The following is a 13,421-nucleotide window of genomic DNA, read 5'->3' on the forward strand; positions in this document are numbered from 1 at the left end:
AGTGGGAGCATACTACCTCTGCTACTCAGCTGTAATGGCTTAATTATTTCTGAACAGTGACTGTCAGCGGCCATCTACTACAATACACATCTTGTCACCTTCTTTTTTAAAGTCTAATTACATACAAAAGTTAACTCTGGACTTTGCTTCTCTGCATTTTAGTCAAATTTTACAAAACTTAGTTTTGAAGGTGAGCAGAGCAACCCTGTATTCTCAGGGGAGGAATCTGACAGACTCTTTCTGACAATGAGAATAAGCCTTATTAATCAGCGTGAGTCTCTTATAATAAGATGTTCTGCATCAGTGGACAAAAAACAAATCTTCCTCTCAGGGATTCAATGTTGAATGTGCGTATTTGAAGTGATTTGAACAGGGGCAAGGAGATGGGAACAGAGCTCTCAACATTTCTTCAATGATGATAGATGATTAATAATATCGGACTCCTACCTGGAGATTCATACAAGAGTCTAACTGAGCCACATCGGTCTCAGTTGTGCAGTATCTCAGATCATGGTCCCCAGCCACATCTAGACACAGACACAAAGCCAGAGCTATGCTGTGGGTGTAGTAAACTTTAGTTAACCTTTGCCAACTGCATTTGTCATTATACTTCCCTTTCTCTTACCCTGCCTCAACCCTGGAAAGCGCTGCTAATATAAACTGCTTATTTAAATGCATTGCCTGCTAGTAAGGAAGAAATCACACATTTTTAAGTGTCTAGATCTGGCTTTTTAGTTTTCCCAGACTCCTGGAGAGGTGTGGTTACATTTTACAGGTCTGGCTAAGACTAACTGGTGCCTGGCGGTAAGGTTACACAAATAAACTCACTCTACGGAGATGAAGAAATGAATTTTCAATTTAGAGTTCAAACCAGCTGTGATTGCAGAGATCTCCCTCAACATCTCTCAAAACATCAGTTTGGACTCCTTATCAGCACCTGAGCTGAGGGAAGAAGAAAATAAAATGGGGTCTAGTGGGTATTTAAAGATATATGTATCTACATAACATAATTATACATTGCTATCTCTACCTGCAGTCTGCAAATTTTACTGTTACTGACAGAGATAACCAAAGATCATAGAATCATAGAATATCCCGAGTTGGAAGGGACCCATAAGGATCATCAAGTCCAACTCCTGGCACCACACAGATCCACCCAAAAGTTTAGACCATGTGACAAAGTGCACAGTCCAACTGCTTCTTAAATTCAGACAGGCTTGGTGCAGTGACTACTTCCCTGGGGAGCCTGTTCCAGTGTGCAACCACCCTCTCAGTGAAGAGCCTCTTCCTGATGTCCAGCCTAAACTTCCCCTGCCTCAGCTTAACACCGTTCCCGTGGGTCCTGTCGCTGGTGATAACAGAGAATAGGTCACCTGCCTCTCCACTCCCCTTCGCGAGGAAGTTGTAGACTGCGATGAGGTCTCCCCTCAGCCTCCTCTTCTCCAGGCTGAACAGGCCCAGTGACCTCAGCCGCCCCTCATATGTCTTCCCCTCTAGGTCCTTCACCATCTTCGTCGCCCTCCTCTGGACACTCTCCAACAGTTTAACGTCCTTTTTGTACTGTGGTGCCCAGAACTGCACACAGTACTCGAGGTGAGGCCACACCAGTGCAGAGTAGAGCGGGACAATCCCTTCCCTCGACCGACTAGCAATGCCGTGCTTGACGCACCCCAGGATACGGCTGGCCCTCCTGGCTGCCAGGGCACACTGCTGGCTCATATTCAACTTGCTGTCAACCACAACCCCCAGATCCCTCCCTGCGGGGCTGCTCTCCAGCGTCTCGTCGCCCAGTCTGTACGTATAGCCAGGGTTGCCCCGTCCCATGTGCAGGACCCGGCACTTGCTCTTATTAAACTTCATGTGGTTGGTGATCACCCAGCTCTCCAATCTGTCCAGATCTCTCTGCAAGGCCTTTCCACCCTCATCTGAGTCCACAACTCCTCCTTGTTTGGTGTCGTCGGCAAATTTGCTCAAAACACCTTCTAGTCCTACATCCAAATCATTTATAAAAACATTGAAGAGGACTGGCCCTAAAATGGAGCCATGAGGGACCCCATTAGTGACCATCAACCAGCCAGATGTGGCCCCATTTACCACAACTCTTTGAGCCCTGCCCGTCAGCCAATTGCTCACCCATCGCATGATGTATTTGTTTAGCTGTATGCTGGACATTTTGTCCAGTAGGATCCTATGGGAATTACTGATCATAGATCATTGATCATAGATCATTGATAATGTCCTATAATGTCCTATAACCACTTAGAAACAGACCCAGAGCTATAGTCTGTATTCACTTTTCTTCTGTAAAGTGACCTATGTTTCACCAAATTTTAAACTGGCCAGTTGTCCTTCTTCACAGGAGAGTTAAGGTATTCACACTCTTGAATGAAAGGGGATTTTATGGCTAATGAAAAGCCACTCTGACCTGTGATGGTACTGAGGAATCTGCCCACACAGGATTTCACACAGAAGCCAGGGAGGAGCACTCATGTTTCACATTTTGCGGCCTGGTGATGTAGCAGTGACTGCACCATGAATTTGTTTGCCTTCATTTTGCAGTCACTGTCCCACTCTCAGTGAACCACAGAAAGCAAGTAGCACCTCTGAGAGTCACTGAGCGGACAGGAGGAACTGTCAGGCTTTACCCTACCCCATCAGGCTGCAATATGTCTGACCTCCACTGCCTCATTTGTTTGTGGGTAAACTCTGCAATTCATTTCCAGCACTATCAGACTTGGACTTTTGACAAGCATTTGCCTGAACTATTAAGGCAAGATCCTGTTGATTTTAGCAATTTTCCAGCCTTGTTTTTCTTGGCATCATGAAGAAGTCCTACTAACAGTGGTGATCTGATACCATCTCTGAAACATCTCTTGTTATCTGAGAGCACTACAGTCAGTGTAGTCGTACAAAGGAAGGCGCTTCATCTCCCTGTCTCCATCCCAGCTCTTGGAATAATTTTCATGCCAAAGGTAACAAGGAGATGCATAGACTGAAATGCATCAACATTTGCTTATAGCATTCCTACATTGTTCAGCAAACTATTCTCTTTGCTTGTAAAGAAGCACCTTGCTAAATGATGACAGCAAGAGTTATATCATGTCTTGGATCAGCTGAAAATTATACTTTTTTAATTCACACTGCAAGGTGTAAATGCACATGAACTGAATGCTCACCAGATCTGCTTGATGGCAAGGACAGAACAGCTCTCACCTAGAGCAGCTCTGCAGGGAAAGAACATCTTGCTAACAAAGGTTTCATCGCTGATTGCGTTCATGCTTATCCAGCTCTACTCTGGTAATAAAACCTATGTTTCTGCTGTGGTTTTACTCATGTGAGACTAGCAAAAGACATAGTTCTTGGACAAGAAACACCCAGGAACATGAAGTGATGCACCCAGCCTTAAGGGAGGCAGGAGGAAAATTCCTACTAAAAATTTCCGGCCTGCTGAGACAGGCTCCACATGAAGACAGTGAGGTAGATGAGACAGGACTTATCCCTTAATCTGCCCAACCTCTGCTGCTGACAAACACAAATGCAACAGCAAGAACCATCTGTACCCCATGCTATATTGTTACGACTGATTGCCAAAAAAGACATGTTGTGATTCACTGACTGAGGGATTCTTCTGACATACAGTAAAATGGCTGGTGGCATTTTTTTTTGCAATTAAGAGACACTGATGCTGTGCCTGCATTGCTAAATAAGGCAGAGTCAGTGAGCGAGCTTAGTGCTGGGCTGCTGATCGCCTGGGTTGACTCTCTCTCAGCACGTCTCAGCCCAACCGTCCCCTCTGGGATGAGAGTATGGGTAAAACCACTCCTTTTGTGGCTTCCTCCCCTCAACACTGTCCCCCAGCACCCTCCTGGAGGATTCAGCACCCTCAAGCACCCTGGATGCCCTAACACCCTGCCTACTATGCACACCTATAGGCTCATGCAATATGAGTACCCACCAGTGGCCTGTTACACCCATGCATTATCTCAGGGCTGGAGCACAGCGCTTGACCTGTTTTATTTAGTGGTATGAAGGTAACTCAAGTCTCCTGTCTATGGGACCAGGAGAAATTACAGTTAGAAAGCATGCTTCATCAGAAGAAGTCTGCCTTCTTCCTGTTCAGCTTGTTCTTCCTAATTTCAATAGATCTTCGTTATTACACATTCATATAGCACTTTCAAAAGCACCCCACTTGCCTCAACTGCAAAATTTGCTAGTACTTTCTCTAGCATTTGTTACAAATATCAGTTTCATTCTACCTCTGTGTTTTGGCTCTTTTCTTTTCATTCCCTTTTATATATATTTTGTATATGTATTTCTTCTTTTAGTAATGGAATATATGCATTCAGCAGCTACAATTTTATGCCACAAAACCTACCTTTTCTATGAGTTTTAGCACATAGAGTAAGAGATGAAAATATAGCTAAAACCAACACAGTTTTAGGACAAAAATGTAGGAATTGTATATTCCGCATTTTTAAGCACCACTCTAGATGATCAGTTTAATTTCAGCCAGGAATGAGTCCCCCTTCTCTCCAGAGGTTTGCAAACATTTTGACCTGACATCAGACATCTGCAATGTGCCATGGCAGTGCCTGTGTGCCAGACTCCTCTAGCCTTCAATTTTTCATTATACCCTTAAGGATGAATGCCTGAAAATCCCACTATCTAACACAAATGGGTTTTGCTCATCTGCTCTCTCAGTGTGAAGAAACATGAACAAAAATTGCCTTAAGTGTGAAAGAGGAAAGGAGAAGGATTTCAGCTAATTAGAGGCAGATCCACTCCCAAGCCTGTTCTCTGAGCTCAAGTCATCTCTAATTATAAAATTCCTCAAAAGATAAGAACTGTCCTGCACACAACTGAGTGCATAGTGCCGCCTACAACGGCCATTGTGAAAACACAGAACAGACCTTGAATTCATCTGGGATTTTGGTGAATAACTGTCAGAGAGAATCAGAGAAAGGTCTTACAAATGGCTTGGAAGGTCAAAGGGAAAAGTGAACTCCAGCATTGAGGAGCATGTGCAGGAAGAGATGTCTCATTATAGAGCCGTGACCTTGAACTATGTCTGAGCATTTCATGCTTCCAAACTAAAACTGACTTCCTGCTTATGACTGAAGAGCATTAGAGAAAAAGGACAAACACATAAACAACTGCATTTCCTTCCTCTTCCCCCTTTCTGATATTTCTGGACTTGAATTGCTATTTATTTTTGTCCCTGTTGCTGTGCCAACAGGTAGCAAAGTTGGGATCCAAAAAGTATGAAGGCAGTTCCATCTCAGCTTGTTTATGTATCGCCCAAGAGCTTACTGAAAAACTTCTGGGATAGACTACAGAATGGCAAAACAATAAGGTTTTTGTTGTTGTTGTTTGTTTTCTTCTGAGGAGTTAAGCATAGCTTGACATTAGGTTTATTTATGCTGCAGATAGTGCTGTTAGAAGGCAGGTTGCTTAGACTCCTCTCCAATCCAATATTAATCCAATTTAATATTATTAAATTAATATTACTTAGAGGTCTTAAAAACAACAAGAACAATAAATGACAAACAACAACAACAAAGGAGTTCACAGATTTGTGAACGTAAGAAAAGGAAAAGACAAACTGTCTTGCTTCTTCTGCTTCAGAACATGAAGTATGAAGATGCAAATTTTGGCTTACACAACATTCATGTCATTCAAGCATTAATACAGGACTACAATGAAAATCAGGACAGAATTTTGTTAGAAGGAACTCAAGAGTGTCTTAAAGTAAAGAATACATTGAAGGAGATATTTCAGAGATTTTGAATTGTTTTATAACATAGTGGAGATTTGCCTGATACTACTTTGATTTAAGGTAATGAGATTCATTGCCAACACCCAGGGAATGGACAGCATTCTTCCAGCAGCACAACACCAGAGACTCACTGGAGCAATGACAAGCCCATTAGCACCAAAAAAAAAAAAAAAAAAAAAAAAAGCTTGAAACAGAAGGAGAGCAAACAAGCCTTAATACTTATTTTTCTCTACAGCCTCGGTGGGGCTGATGGGGAAACGATCTGTTTTCTCTGTAGATGCACTTCTGGGATCCCCACACTTCCCTTGGATATCATCCATTTCCCTCCTACCCACCCCCCTTGGAAATGAGGACACCTTGTGAACTCCTTAGAAAATATGGAGGAAACTGTTGTGAAGCTTGCTGGTCACAATCCAGCTTCTGCATTGGAGGGAAGCTACAAAAATGCCTGGGGTATAATGAGGTCTGATTTTAGAGCCTGAGCTTATCATGCTTACTTGAAAAAACTCCTAGTGAATGTGTATTGACCACAAAAATCAGGCCATTAGTCTGAAAGAGACAAGCTACATTTTACATCATTATCTCTGAGAATAAAAGGCTATATAGATTTTGGCAAGCGGAGCCAGATATTTGTGAGTGTCTCTTTAAATCTTGCTTAATAGATAAATGACACTTGAAAGTACTTTTTATTGCAGTTGGCATTTTACCTAAGGTCATAACAAGTTGCTTCTCTAGTAAAATGTCTTTTTTTCCTAACCACAAGGATATAATTCAGACTCTTGGATTTATAAAATAAAAAATAAAAATAAAAATGTTTAAGTGTTAAAGCAGCCCTCTGGGAATAAAAAGTAGAATTTCCCATCCAAGAGAAAGCAGTCACTTCAGTGTGCAGAACTGGCAGGACACCAAGGCCTGTAGTACTTCCTACAGACAACTTTCCAACACAACCCTTGAAAGAAAAACTCACTTTTTCACCCATTGAGGTCATCTATGATAACAGCAAACTATAAACAAAAGGAAAACAAAACAAAGGAAGTCTCTTTGCAATGACATGAGGTGGCACACTATTAACTGGGAAAGAATGAAAATAAAAAGGCAGCATACAAGCAGATACAGGCTCTCTGCCATGCAGAATCTTGCACCCACATTTGCACAGCGGGATGTGTTTGACTCCAGAATTGTTTCCCATTGAGCTTTCTGTGAGCAGTGTCCAGGAGGAAGGGGCTCTTTGTTTTCAATAAGGGGAGCAGAATCTGGCCCTCTTTAAAACAGTTTAGATCTCAGGATTTATCTGCAAGCAGAAACTCACCTTAGCTTTTAGCCAGTTGCCATCTGGCAGCCTGTTTGGAGCAGGGCTCCCTGCGATCAAAATGAAACATTCAGTCTCAGTCTGCTTTAGCAATTGCTTGCTGCACCTTGCAGCTGTTGCTCTTTTTGGGTTCTTGTTTGGCTTTTGGTTTTCCTATGTAAACTAGTAGCAAAACAATGCCAGTGATTAGCAAGCTGCAGAACCTGCAGAGTGGCACATACATCCAATATGCAACATACTCTTCCTGCATGTATGTGTTACACCTTTTGTTCAACTCACTTGAAGCTTTAAGTTCTGCCCGGGAATTGGTACACTCTGAACTGCAGCATACACTTTCAGGGAACTCTTTCCTACTGTATGCGTGCATCTTTAAAAAAGTGGCCAACGTAACAAAGGTAATTAGGAACTGAAGCCAGCTGGGTTTTAGGCACCTGGCCAACACCAGCACTGTTGAAATCCCAGTAGGTGTTTATCTACAACCTGCAGCTCCTAAACACCTTTGTAATCTGTCACTATTTGTGCCAAAGAGAATATTTTGCTGAAACACTGCAAATACACTGGTTTGGTTCATAAAGTTAATGTACACATTGGGTTTTATACCCACTGGAGAGCTGCGGGAGTTCAGGCATCACAAAACTATCCCCACTGTCTGGCCCAGAGATAAGGGGGCAGGTTCCAAAAATTTTGCCTACAAGCATGAGGGCAGGCACAGGCAGCCAGACCTATGGCAGCACGCATCCATGCACCACTGCTGTGAAGTCCAGGAATTCTGTTCCAGGTAAAATCCAAATTTCATGCAAGCAAATTTTCTAAGAAAGTAGACATTAAAGATGTGTTTCAGGCACACAAGCTCAACACCAAAGCACTTTGACCTTTCTGAATCCCTTGCAGGCAGTTGTGGGGACAGTGAATGCAATCTTGTCTGCTGATTGGCACCAGGCAAACCAAGAGCTTGTCCAGCTTGTGTTCAGACAAATTGCCACATGAAAGGAAGCAGATGAGCTGCTAGCATCCTGGCCTCATGGGATATAGATGAGGAGAGGAGGTCTTCTAGCATACTTCTCCTTACCCTCTCTGCAAAAGCCAAATGCATGTTCCCCATGCCTTCATGAGAGATTAGTTGTAGCCCAGCAGTTCTAGAATAAAATTACAAATCCCAGATTGTTTCAAACCATCAATGAACCTGTCCTTGCCACTACTGTCCCAATAAGAAAATGCTTAACCACCTATAAAGCACAAGCTGAAAACACAGTCTCTCTCATTAACATTTTTGATGTGATGCCCATTTGGAGTCAGGAGAATGCTGTATAATTCTCCAGACGAAGGAGAAACCACAATCATTTGACTTAGAATGTTTTCTTCTTCCTGTAGCTCTTGTGTACATTACTTAGCTCATATCCCTGACAAGTTTTTGTTTTTATTTTCAATACCTACATTCCCCTTTACCTACCTACCCTCCTCATCACGTAATGATTTTCCTTTCCTAACTTCCCCTCTAGAGGATGGTGCCAAGAATGCACTCCCTGCAGAATTCATAAAGGCTTTTATTTTCATTTTAGGTTTTTAAAATCTTCTATGGTTGTACATTCCAGTCATATACATTCTTTACACCCCTTCATTATTTATACTGAGTCCCAGTTATTACTGAACATTTCTTTTATTCCCTGCCATAGACTCGTGTACTTTTGATTTCTGTGGAAAAAATGAGTGAGGTCTTCAGAGCAGTTGCTCTTGATGGTCCAGATTGCTCCTGTTTTCTTCCAAAATCACCCTGCAATTGTGTCTTTTGGTCTTTTACTGCTGGATCTTCACTTTGTTATGGTGTTTTTTATGCACCATGGTATGGGAGGACGTCTGGTGTAGAAATTCATCTTCTGAAGATCACCTCTGAAGACAGCAGTCTTGATTCAGTACCCCATGTGGTTCCATTTTGCCCCAGGATGCTACAGTCTGACCAGCAATTCTGAAAACCTTTTTTCTTGATGGCTGAAATATTATCCATGCTTTACCTTTAACTTACCGTAAGTCTTGGTAAGGAATTTCCAAAGCCATTAATAAAGAAGAAGCTTTAAATGGGTTTCTACAACCACAGAGAATCTCACAGTCTTAATGTCTTCAAAATTTACCGATCACTGAAAAAAAAAAAAAGGAAAAAAAAAAGAAAAAAAAAAGCTAATATCAAAGTTATGTCTGAAAAGGTATTCTCTAAAACAGGCAAGTTGAGGTGTATATGTTTGTCTTGGTCAATGAAATGCTGTACTTTTGTAATTCAGCCCATCCTTCACTTTGGAGCTGGGAGGACATTGGTGGTTAGAGTCATGGAGGAGCACACCACTCCTTGTTGGAGTGCTGGCTCCAAAAAGCTTTGCAGATACTGAATCTGTAGTTTTCTACAGTCTCTCTCCCAAGATCCCTGTGTTTTCCAGTGCTGGTGGAGGAGCTGAAAGGGCTGTGTCACCATGGGCAGAAGTAAATTTCCAGAGAAGGGTCAGCCACGGGAAATGAGAAGTTTTGATGAGAAGCTTGAGGAGTGGAGTACTAAATCACCTTCTGTAAAAAGTTTTAAAACTCTGTATGTCTGATGCATTAGAATACATAAACATATATACATACAAATATATATATAATTTTTTGACATTGTCTATATGGGAAATCTGTCTTCCCTGTATATACCTGTCCAATCTCCACCCTGTATCCCTCTCTCCACCACTTTCTCTCTGCACACACAGCGTTCTCTTGCTGCATCACCTCCCAGATTTACCCAGCAGCACAGGGCAGATTTATGTAGGTATCACCCCAGTGACAGCCTACCCCACACTGGCTACTGTGCAGTAGCCACGTAGGAGAGGATCCAGACCTTTCTGTACATTATACATTATACCTCACGTTCCTCCTCCCATTGTGGAGCAGGGCTGGCCCGTCACCATGCACCACGGAGCAGGAGTTTGCTTGGACCAAACCCATGGATCATCATTCAGCAGACATTGCCCTGACGGCAGGAGAGGGCTCGCAGGATGCAGCTCCAACGATGTGGAGGGCACTGGCCGACGATGCCTTGGGATTTTCTAGCGCTGAGGGCAGTTTTCCAGCAAGAGGGGCGCAGAGCCAAACCTCATGGCGCAGAGGACTCTGCTGAGGACTCAGTAGGAAGGGAGGTCCTCCCCCAGACCTCTGGGCAAGACGTACAGTCTGTCCTCTGGCACCAGGAAAGGAAAGACGAAGGCACCCCATCTCCCACTCTGACGTTCATGGTTTAATTTCAACGCTTGTGTGTTCCAGGTGATTGTTATTCCCCACAGTGTTTGTAGGCTTAAAAAAAATAACTTGAGAAATACTAAGTTAATTATTGTGGTTATTCAACATGCCTCAGAAGGGAACCACAGTCCCATCACTCTAGTTCTTCTGGCTGCAAGTCTGTTCCCTCAGCTGCTTTGAATTTTCAGATGGTCTTAGCCAATTATGAAGATATAAAATGATGCAAGGACTGTAAACTCCTTTTACAGAGAAATGAACTGAAATGCTTGTTTCTTTTACAGAAGAAGCAAACAAAAGTTCTGGCACTTGCTTTAGACTGAACAAATAAATGAGGTACAGTGCATCAAGCCTTACAAGATTTGAAATGTGTCTTTATAAGGTGTAAGCAGGAGATTGTAAACCAACTTCCCTTGCTAAAATTCCCTAGTAAGAATTTTATGTGGCTTGTTATTAAATGTTTAGTCTGTATAAGATGAAGGAAGAACTGAGTCCTCTCAGATTCTAAATGTGGCATGTAAAATGGATGAATCTGTTTATACCTCGTGCAACCTGAATTGATCAAAGAGAACCAGGAATGAAAGAAAAATCAGAACAGAAGCATTTAGGACAATGCTATAAACCACCCTTCAATTCATTACAGTAACCTTCCATATAATACACATGAGGAAAATGCCATGGTCTTCTTGCAGTCGTACCTGTCAGATACTATTGCAATTACCACTATTAGTGTCTCCACACAAGCTGCTACAGAAAAAGTCCAGTTGTCCTTCTGTGTAGTAAAGGAGCCAATTATTATTTAATATTCTGCTTAGACTTTAACCCCAATAAGTTAGAGGGCCTGCCTTTCCACATCATTACATTTGGCTCACATACAATGCTTTTGTACTCCATCAGAGCCTGGTTTGAATGATTTAAAATAAAATAGTGAAAAATTTGCTTGCCTAATGTGCTTTTTCTCTGATTTTTTTCATTAGCTTGGGTGGCCACTTGTCAGTAGGAGGCAGCAGGAATAACAGTTTGGTTTGTTGGGAGCACATTGTTTATGAAATGTTTTGAATTAGAAACACATCTAGGGATTTGGATGGACGTGATTACAAACTAAAGCGCATGTAAAAATGTTACCCCAAAGGGCATGTTTGTCATTTGTATTGAGACTGGTTTTGTCCTTTACCACATGAGTTAAGACAGGGTTTTAAGTTCTGGAATTACACTCATCAGCTCCACAACACATGGAATGAGAAAGCCAGCAGTAGTAACACTGTACTCGGCTAATAAGCTATAGGATGAATTAGTAGAGTCTCACCTGAACAGAAAACATCCTTCTCACCAGCCTTCACCTTCTCACCAGGCTCCCCCCTGGTTGACAAGAGAGTGGTTCAGGAGTGTCTGAGTGGGCTCAACGCACACAAATCCATGGGTCCCAATGGGATGCATCCATGTGTGCTAAGGGAGTTGGCAGAGGTGATCGCCGAACCGCTCTCTATCATCTTTGAAAGGTCCTGGAGAACAGGAGAGGTGCCTGAAGACTGGAGGATAGCCAATGTCACTCCTGTCTTCAAGAAGGGCAAGAAGGAGGATCCAGGAAACTACAGGCCAGTCAGTCTCACCTCTGTCCCTGGAAAGGTCATGGAACAGCTTGTTCTGGATGCCATCTGCAAGCAATTGGAAGAGAAGAATGTTATGAGGAGTAGTCAACATGGATTCACCAAGGGGAAGTCATGCTCGACCAACCTTGTTGCCCTCTGTGATGGCATCACCAGCTGGGTAGATGGGGGGAGAGCAGTGGATGTCATCTACCTTGACTTTAGCAAGGCTTTCAATACTGTCTCCCATGGCATCCTGATAGCAAAGCTGAGAAAGTGTGGGATAGAGGAGTGGACAGTAAGGTGGGTTGAGAACTGGCTGACTTGCTGAGCTCAGAGGGTGGTGATTGGTGGCCCAGAATTTGGCTGGAGACCTGTGACTAGTGGCATTCCCCAGGGGTCGGTGCTGGGTCTGGTCTTGTTCAACATCTTCATCGACGACCTTGATGAAGGAATAGTGTCTACCCTCAGCAAGTACGCCGATGACACAAAGCTGGGAGGAGTGGCTGACACGCCAGAAGGCTGTGCTGCCATTCAGCGAGACCTGGACCGGCTGGAGAGATGGGCAGGAAGAAACCAAATAAGGTTTAAGAAGAGCAAGTGTAGAGTCCTGCACCTGGGAAGGAACAACCGGACATATCAGTACAGGCTGGGGGACGACCTGCTGGAGAGGAGCTCTGAGGAGAAGGACCTGGGGGTCCTGGTAGACGACAGGTTGACCATGAGCCAGCAGTGTGCCCTGGTGGCCCAGAGGGCCAATGGGATCGTGGCATGCATTAAAAGGATTGTGGCCAGCAGGTCAAGAGAGGTGATCTTCCCCCTCTACTCTGCCCTGGTCAGGCCTCACCTGGAGTACTGTGTCCAGTTCTGGGCTCCCCGGTACAAGAAAGACAGGGTTCTCCTGGAAAGAGTCCAGAGGAGGGCCACAAAGATGATACGGGGCCTGGAGCATCTTCCCTATGAAGAAAGGCTGAGAGACCTGGGTCTGTTCAGCCTGGAGAAAAGAAGACTGAGGCGGGATCTCATCAATGTGTGTAAATACCTGAGGTGTGGGAGACAGAGGGATTTGGCCAACCTTTCTTTCAGTGGTTTGTGGGGACAGGACAAGGGGTAATGGCCACAAAATGGATCACAGGAAGTTCTGCACCAGCATGCGAAAGAACTTCTTCACAGTGAGGGTGATGGAGCACTGGAACAGGCTGCCCAGGGAGGTTGTGGAGTCTCCTTCTCTGGAGATATTCAAGGACCGTCTGGACGCGTACCTGGGCAGCCTGCTCTAAGGAACCTGCTTTGGCAGGGGGGTTGGACACGAAGATCTTTCAAGGTCCCTTCCAACCCCTACAATTCTGTGATTCTGTGATTCTTTGTATTCCTTCTTCTGTCAGTAGGTCACAGCCTGGTGTGATCAAGCAACTGTGATAAGCCTGTGCTTTACTGATATACCTACAAGCAAAGAAAGAGATGTCAGGAAACTCATGTGAGTTTCCTACAAAAATCA

The 13,421-nt window shown here is 43.6% G+C and overlaps 1 long non-coding RNA gene across 2 annotated transcripts in view; it reads right to left on the bottom strand.

Moving 5' to 3' along the window:
• Positions 1-7,862: 7,862 nt before the first annotated feature.
• The window catches only part of LOC310889357, a 44,040-nt gene continuing 38,481 nt past the window's right edge, over positions 7,863-13,421 (bottom strand). The window contains exons 3-4 of one of the 2 annotated variants that reach the window (XR_014576539.1): positions 11,948-11,992; positions 7,863-11,839 (exon numbers count right to left, since the gene is read on the bottom strand). This is a non-coding gene — a long non-coding RNA (uncharacterized lncRNA). Of the gene's footprint in view, positions 11,993-13,421 lie in introns of both variants that reach the window. The other variant, XR_014576540.1, reaches the window with a different exon arrangement.

Source organism: Anser anser, assembly GCF_964211835.1.
Source record: "Anser anser genome assembly, chromosome: Z".
NCBI classification, from domain to species: domain Eukaryota; kingdom Metazoa; phylum Chordata; class Aves; order Anseriformes; family Anatidae; genus Anser; species Anser anser.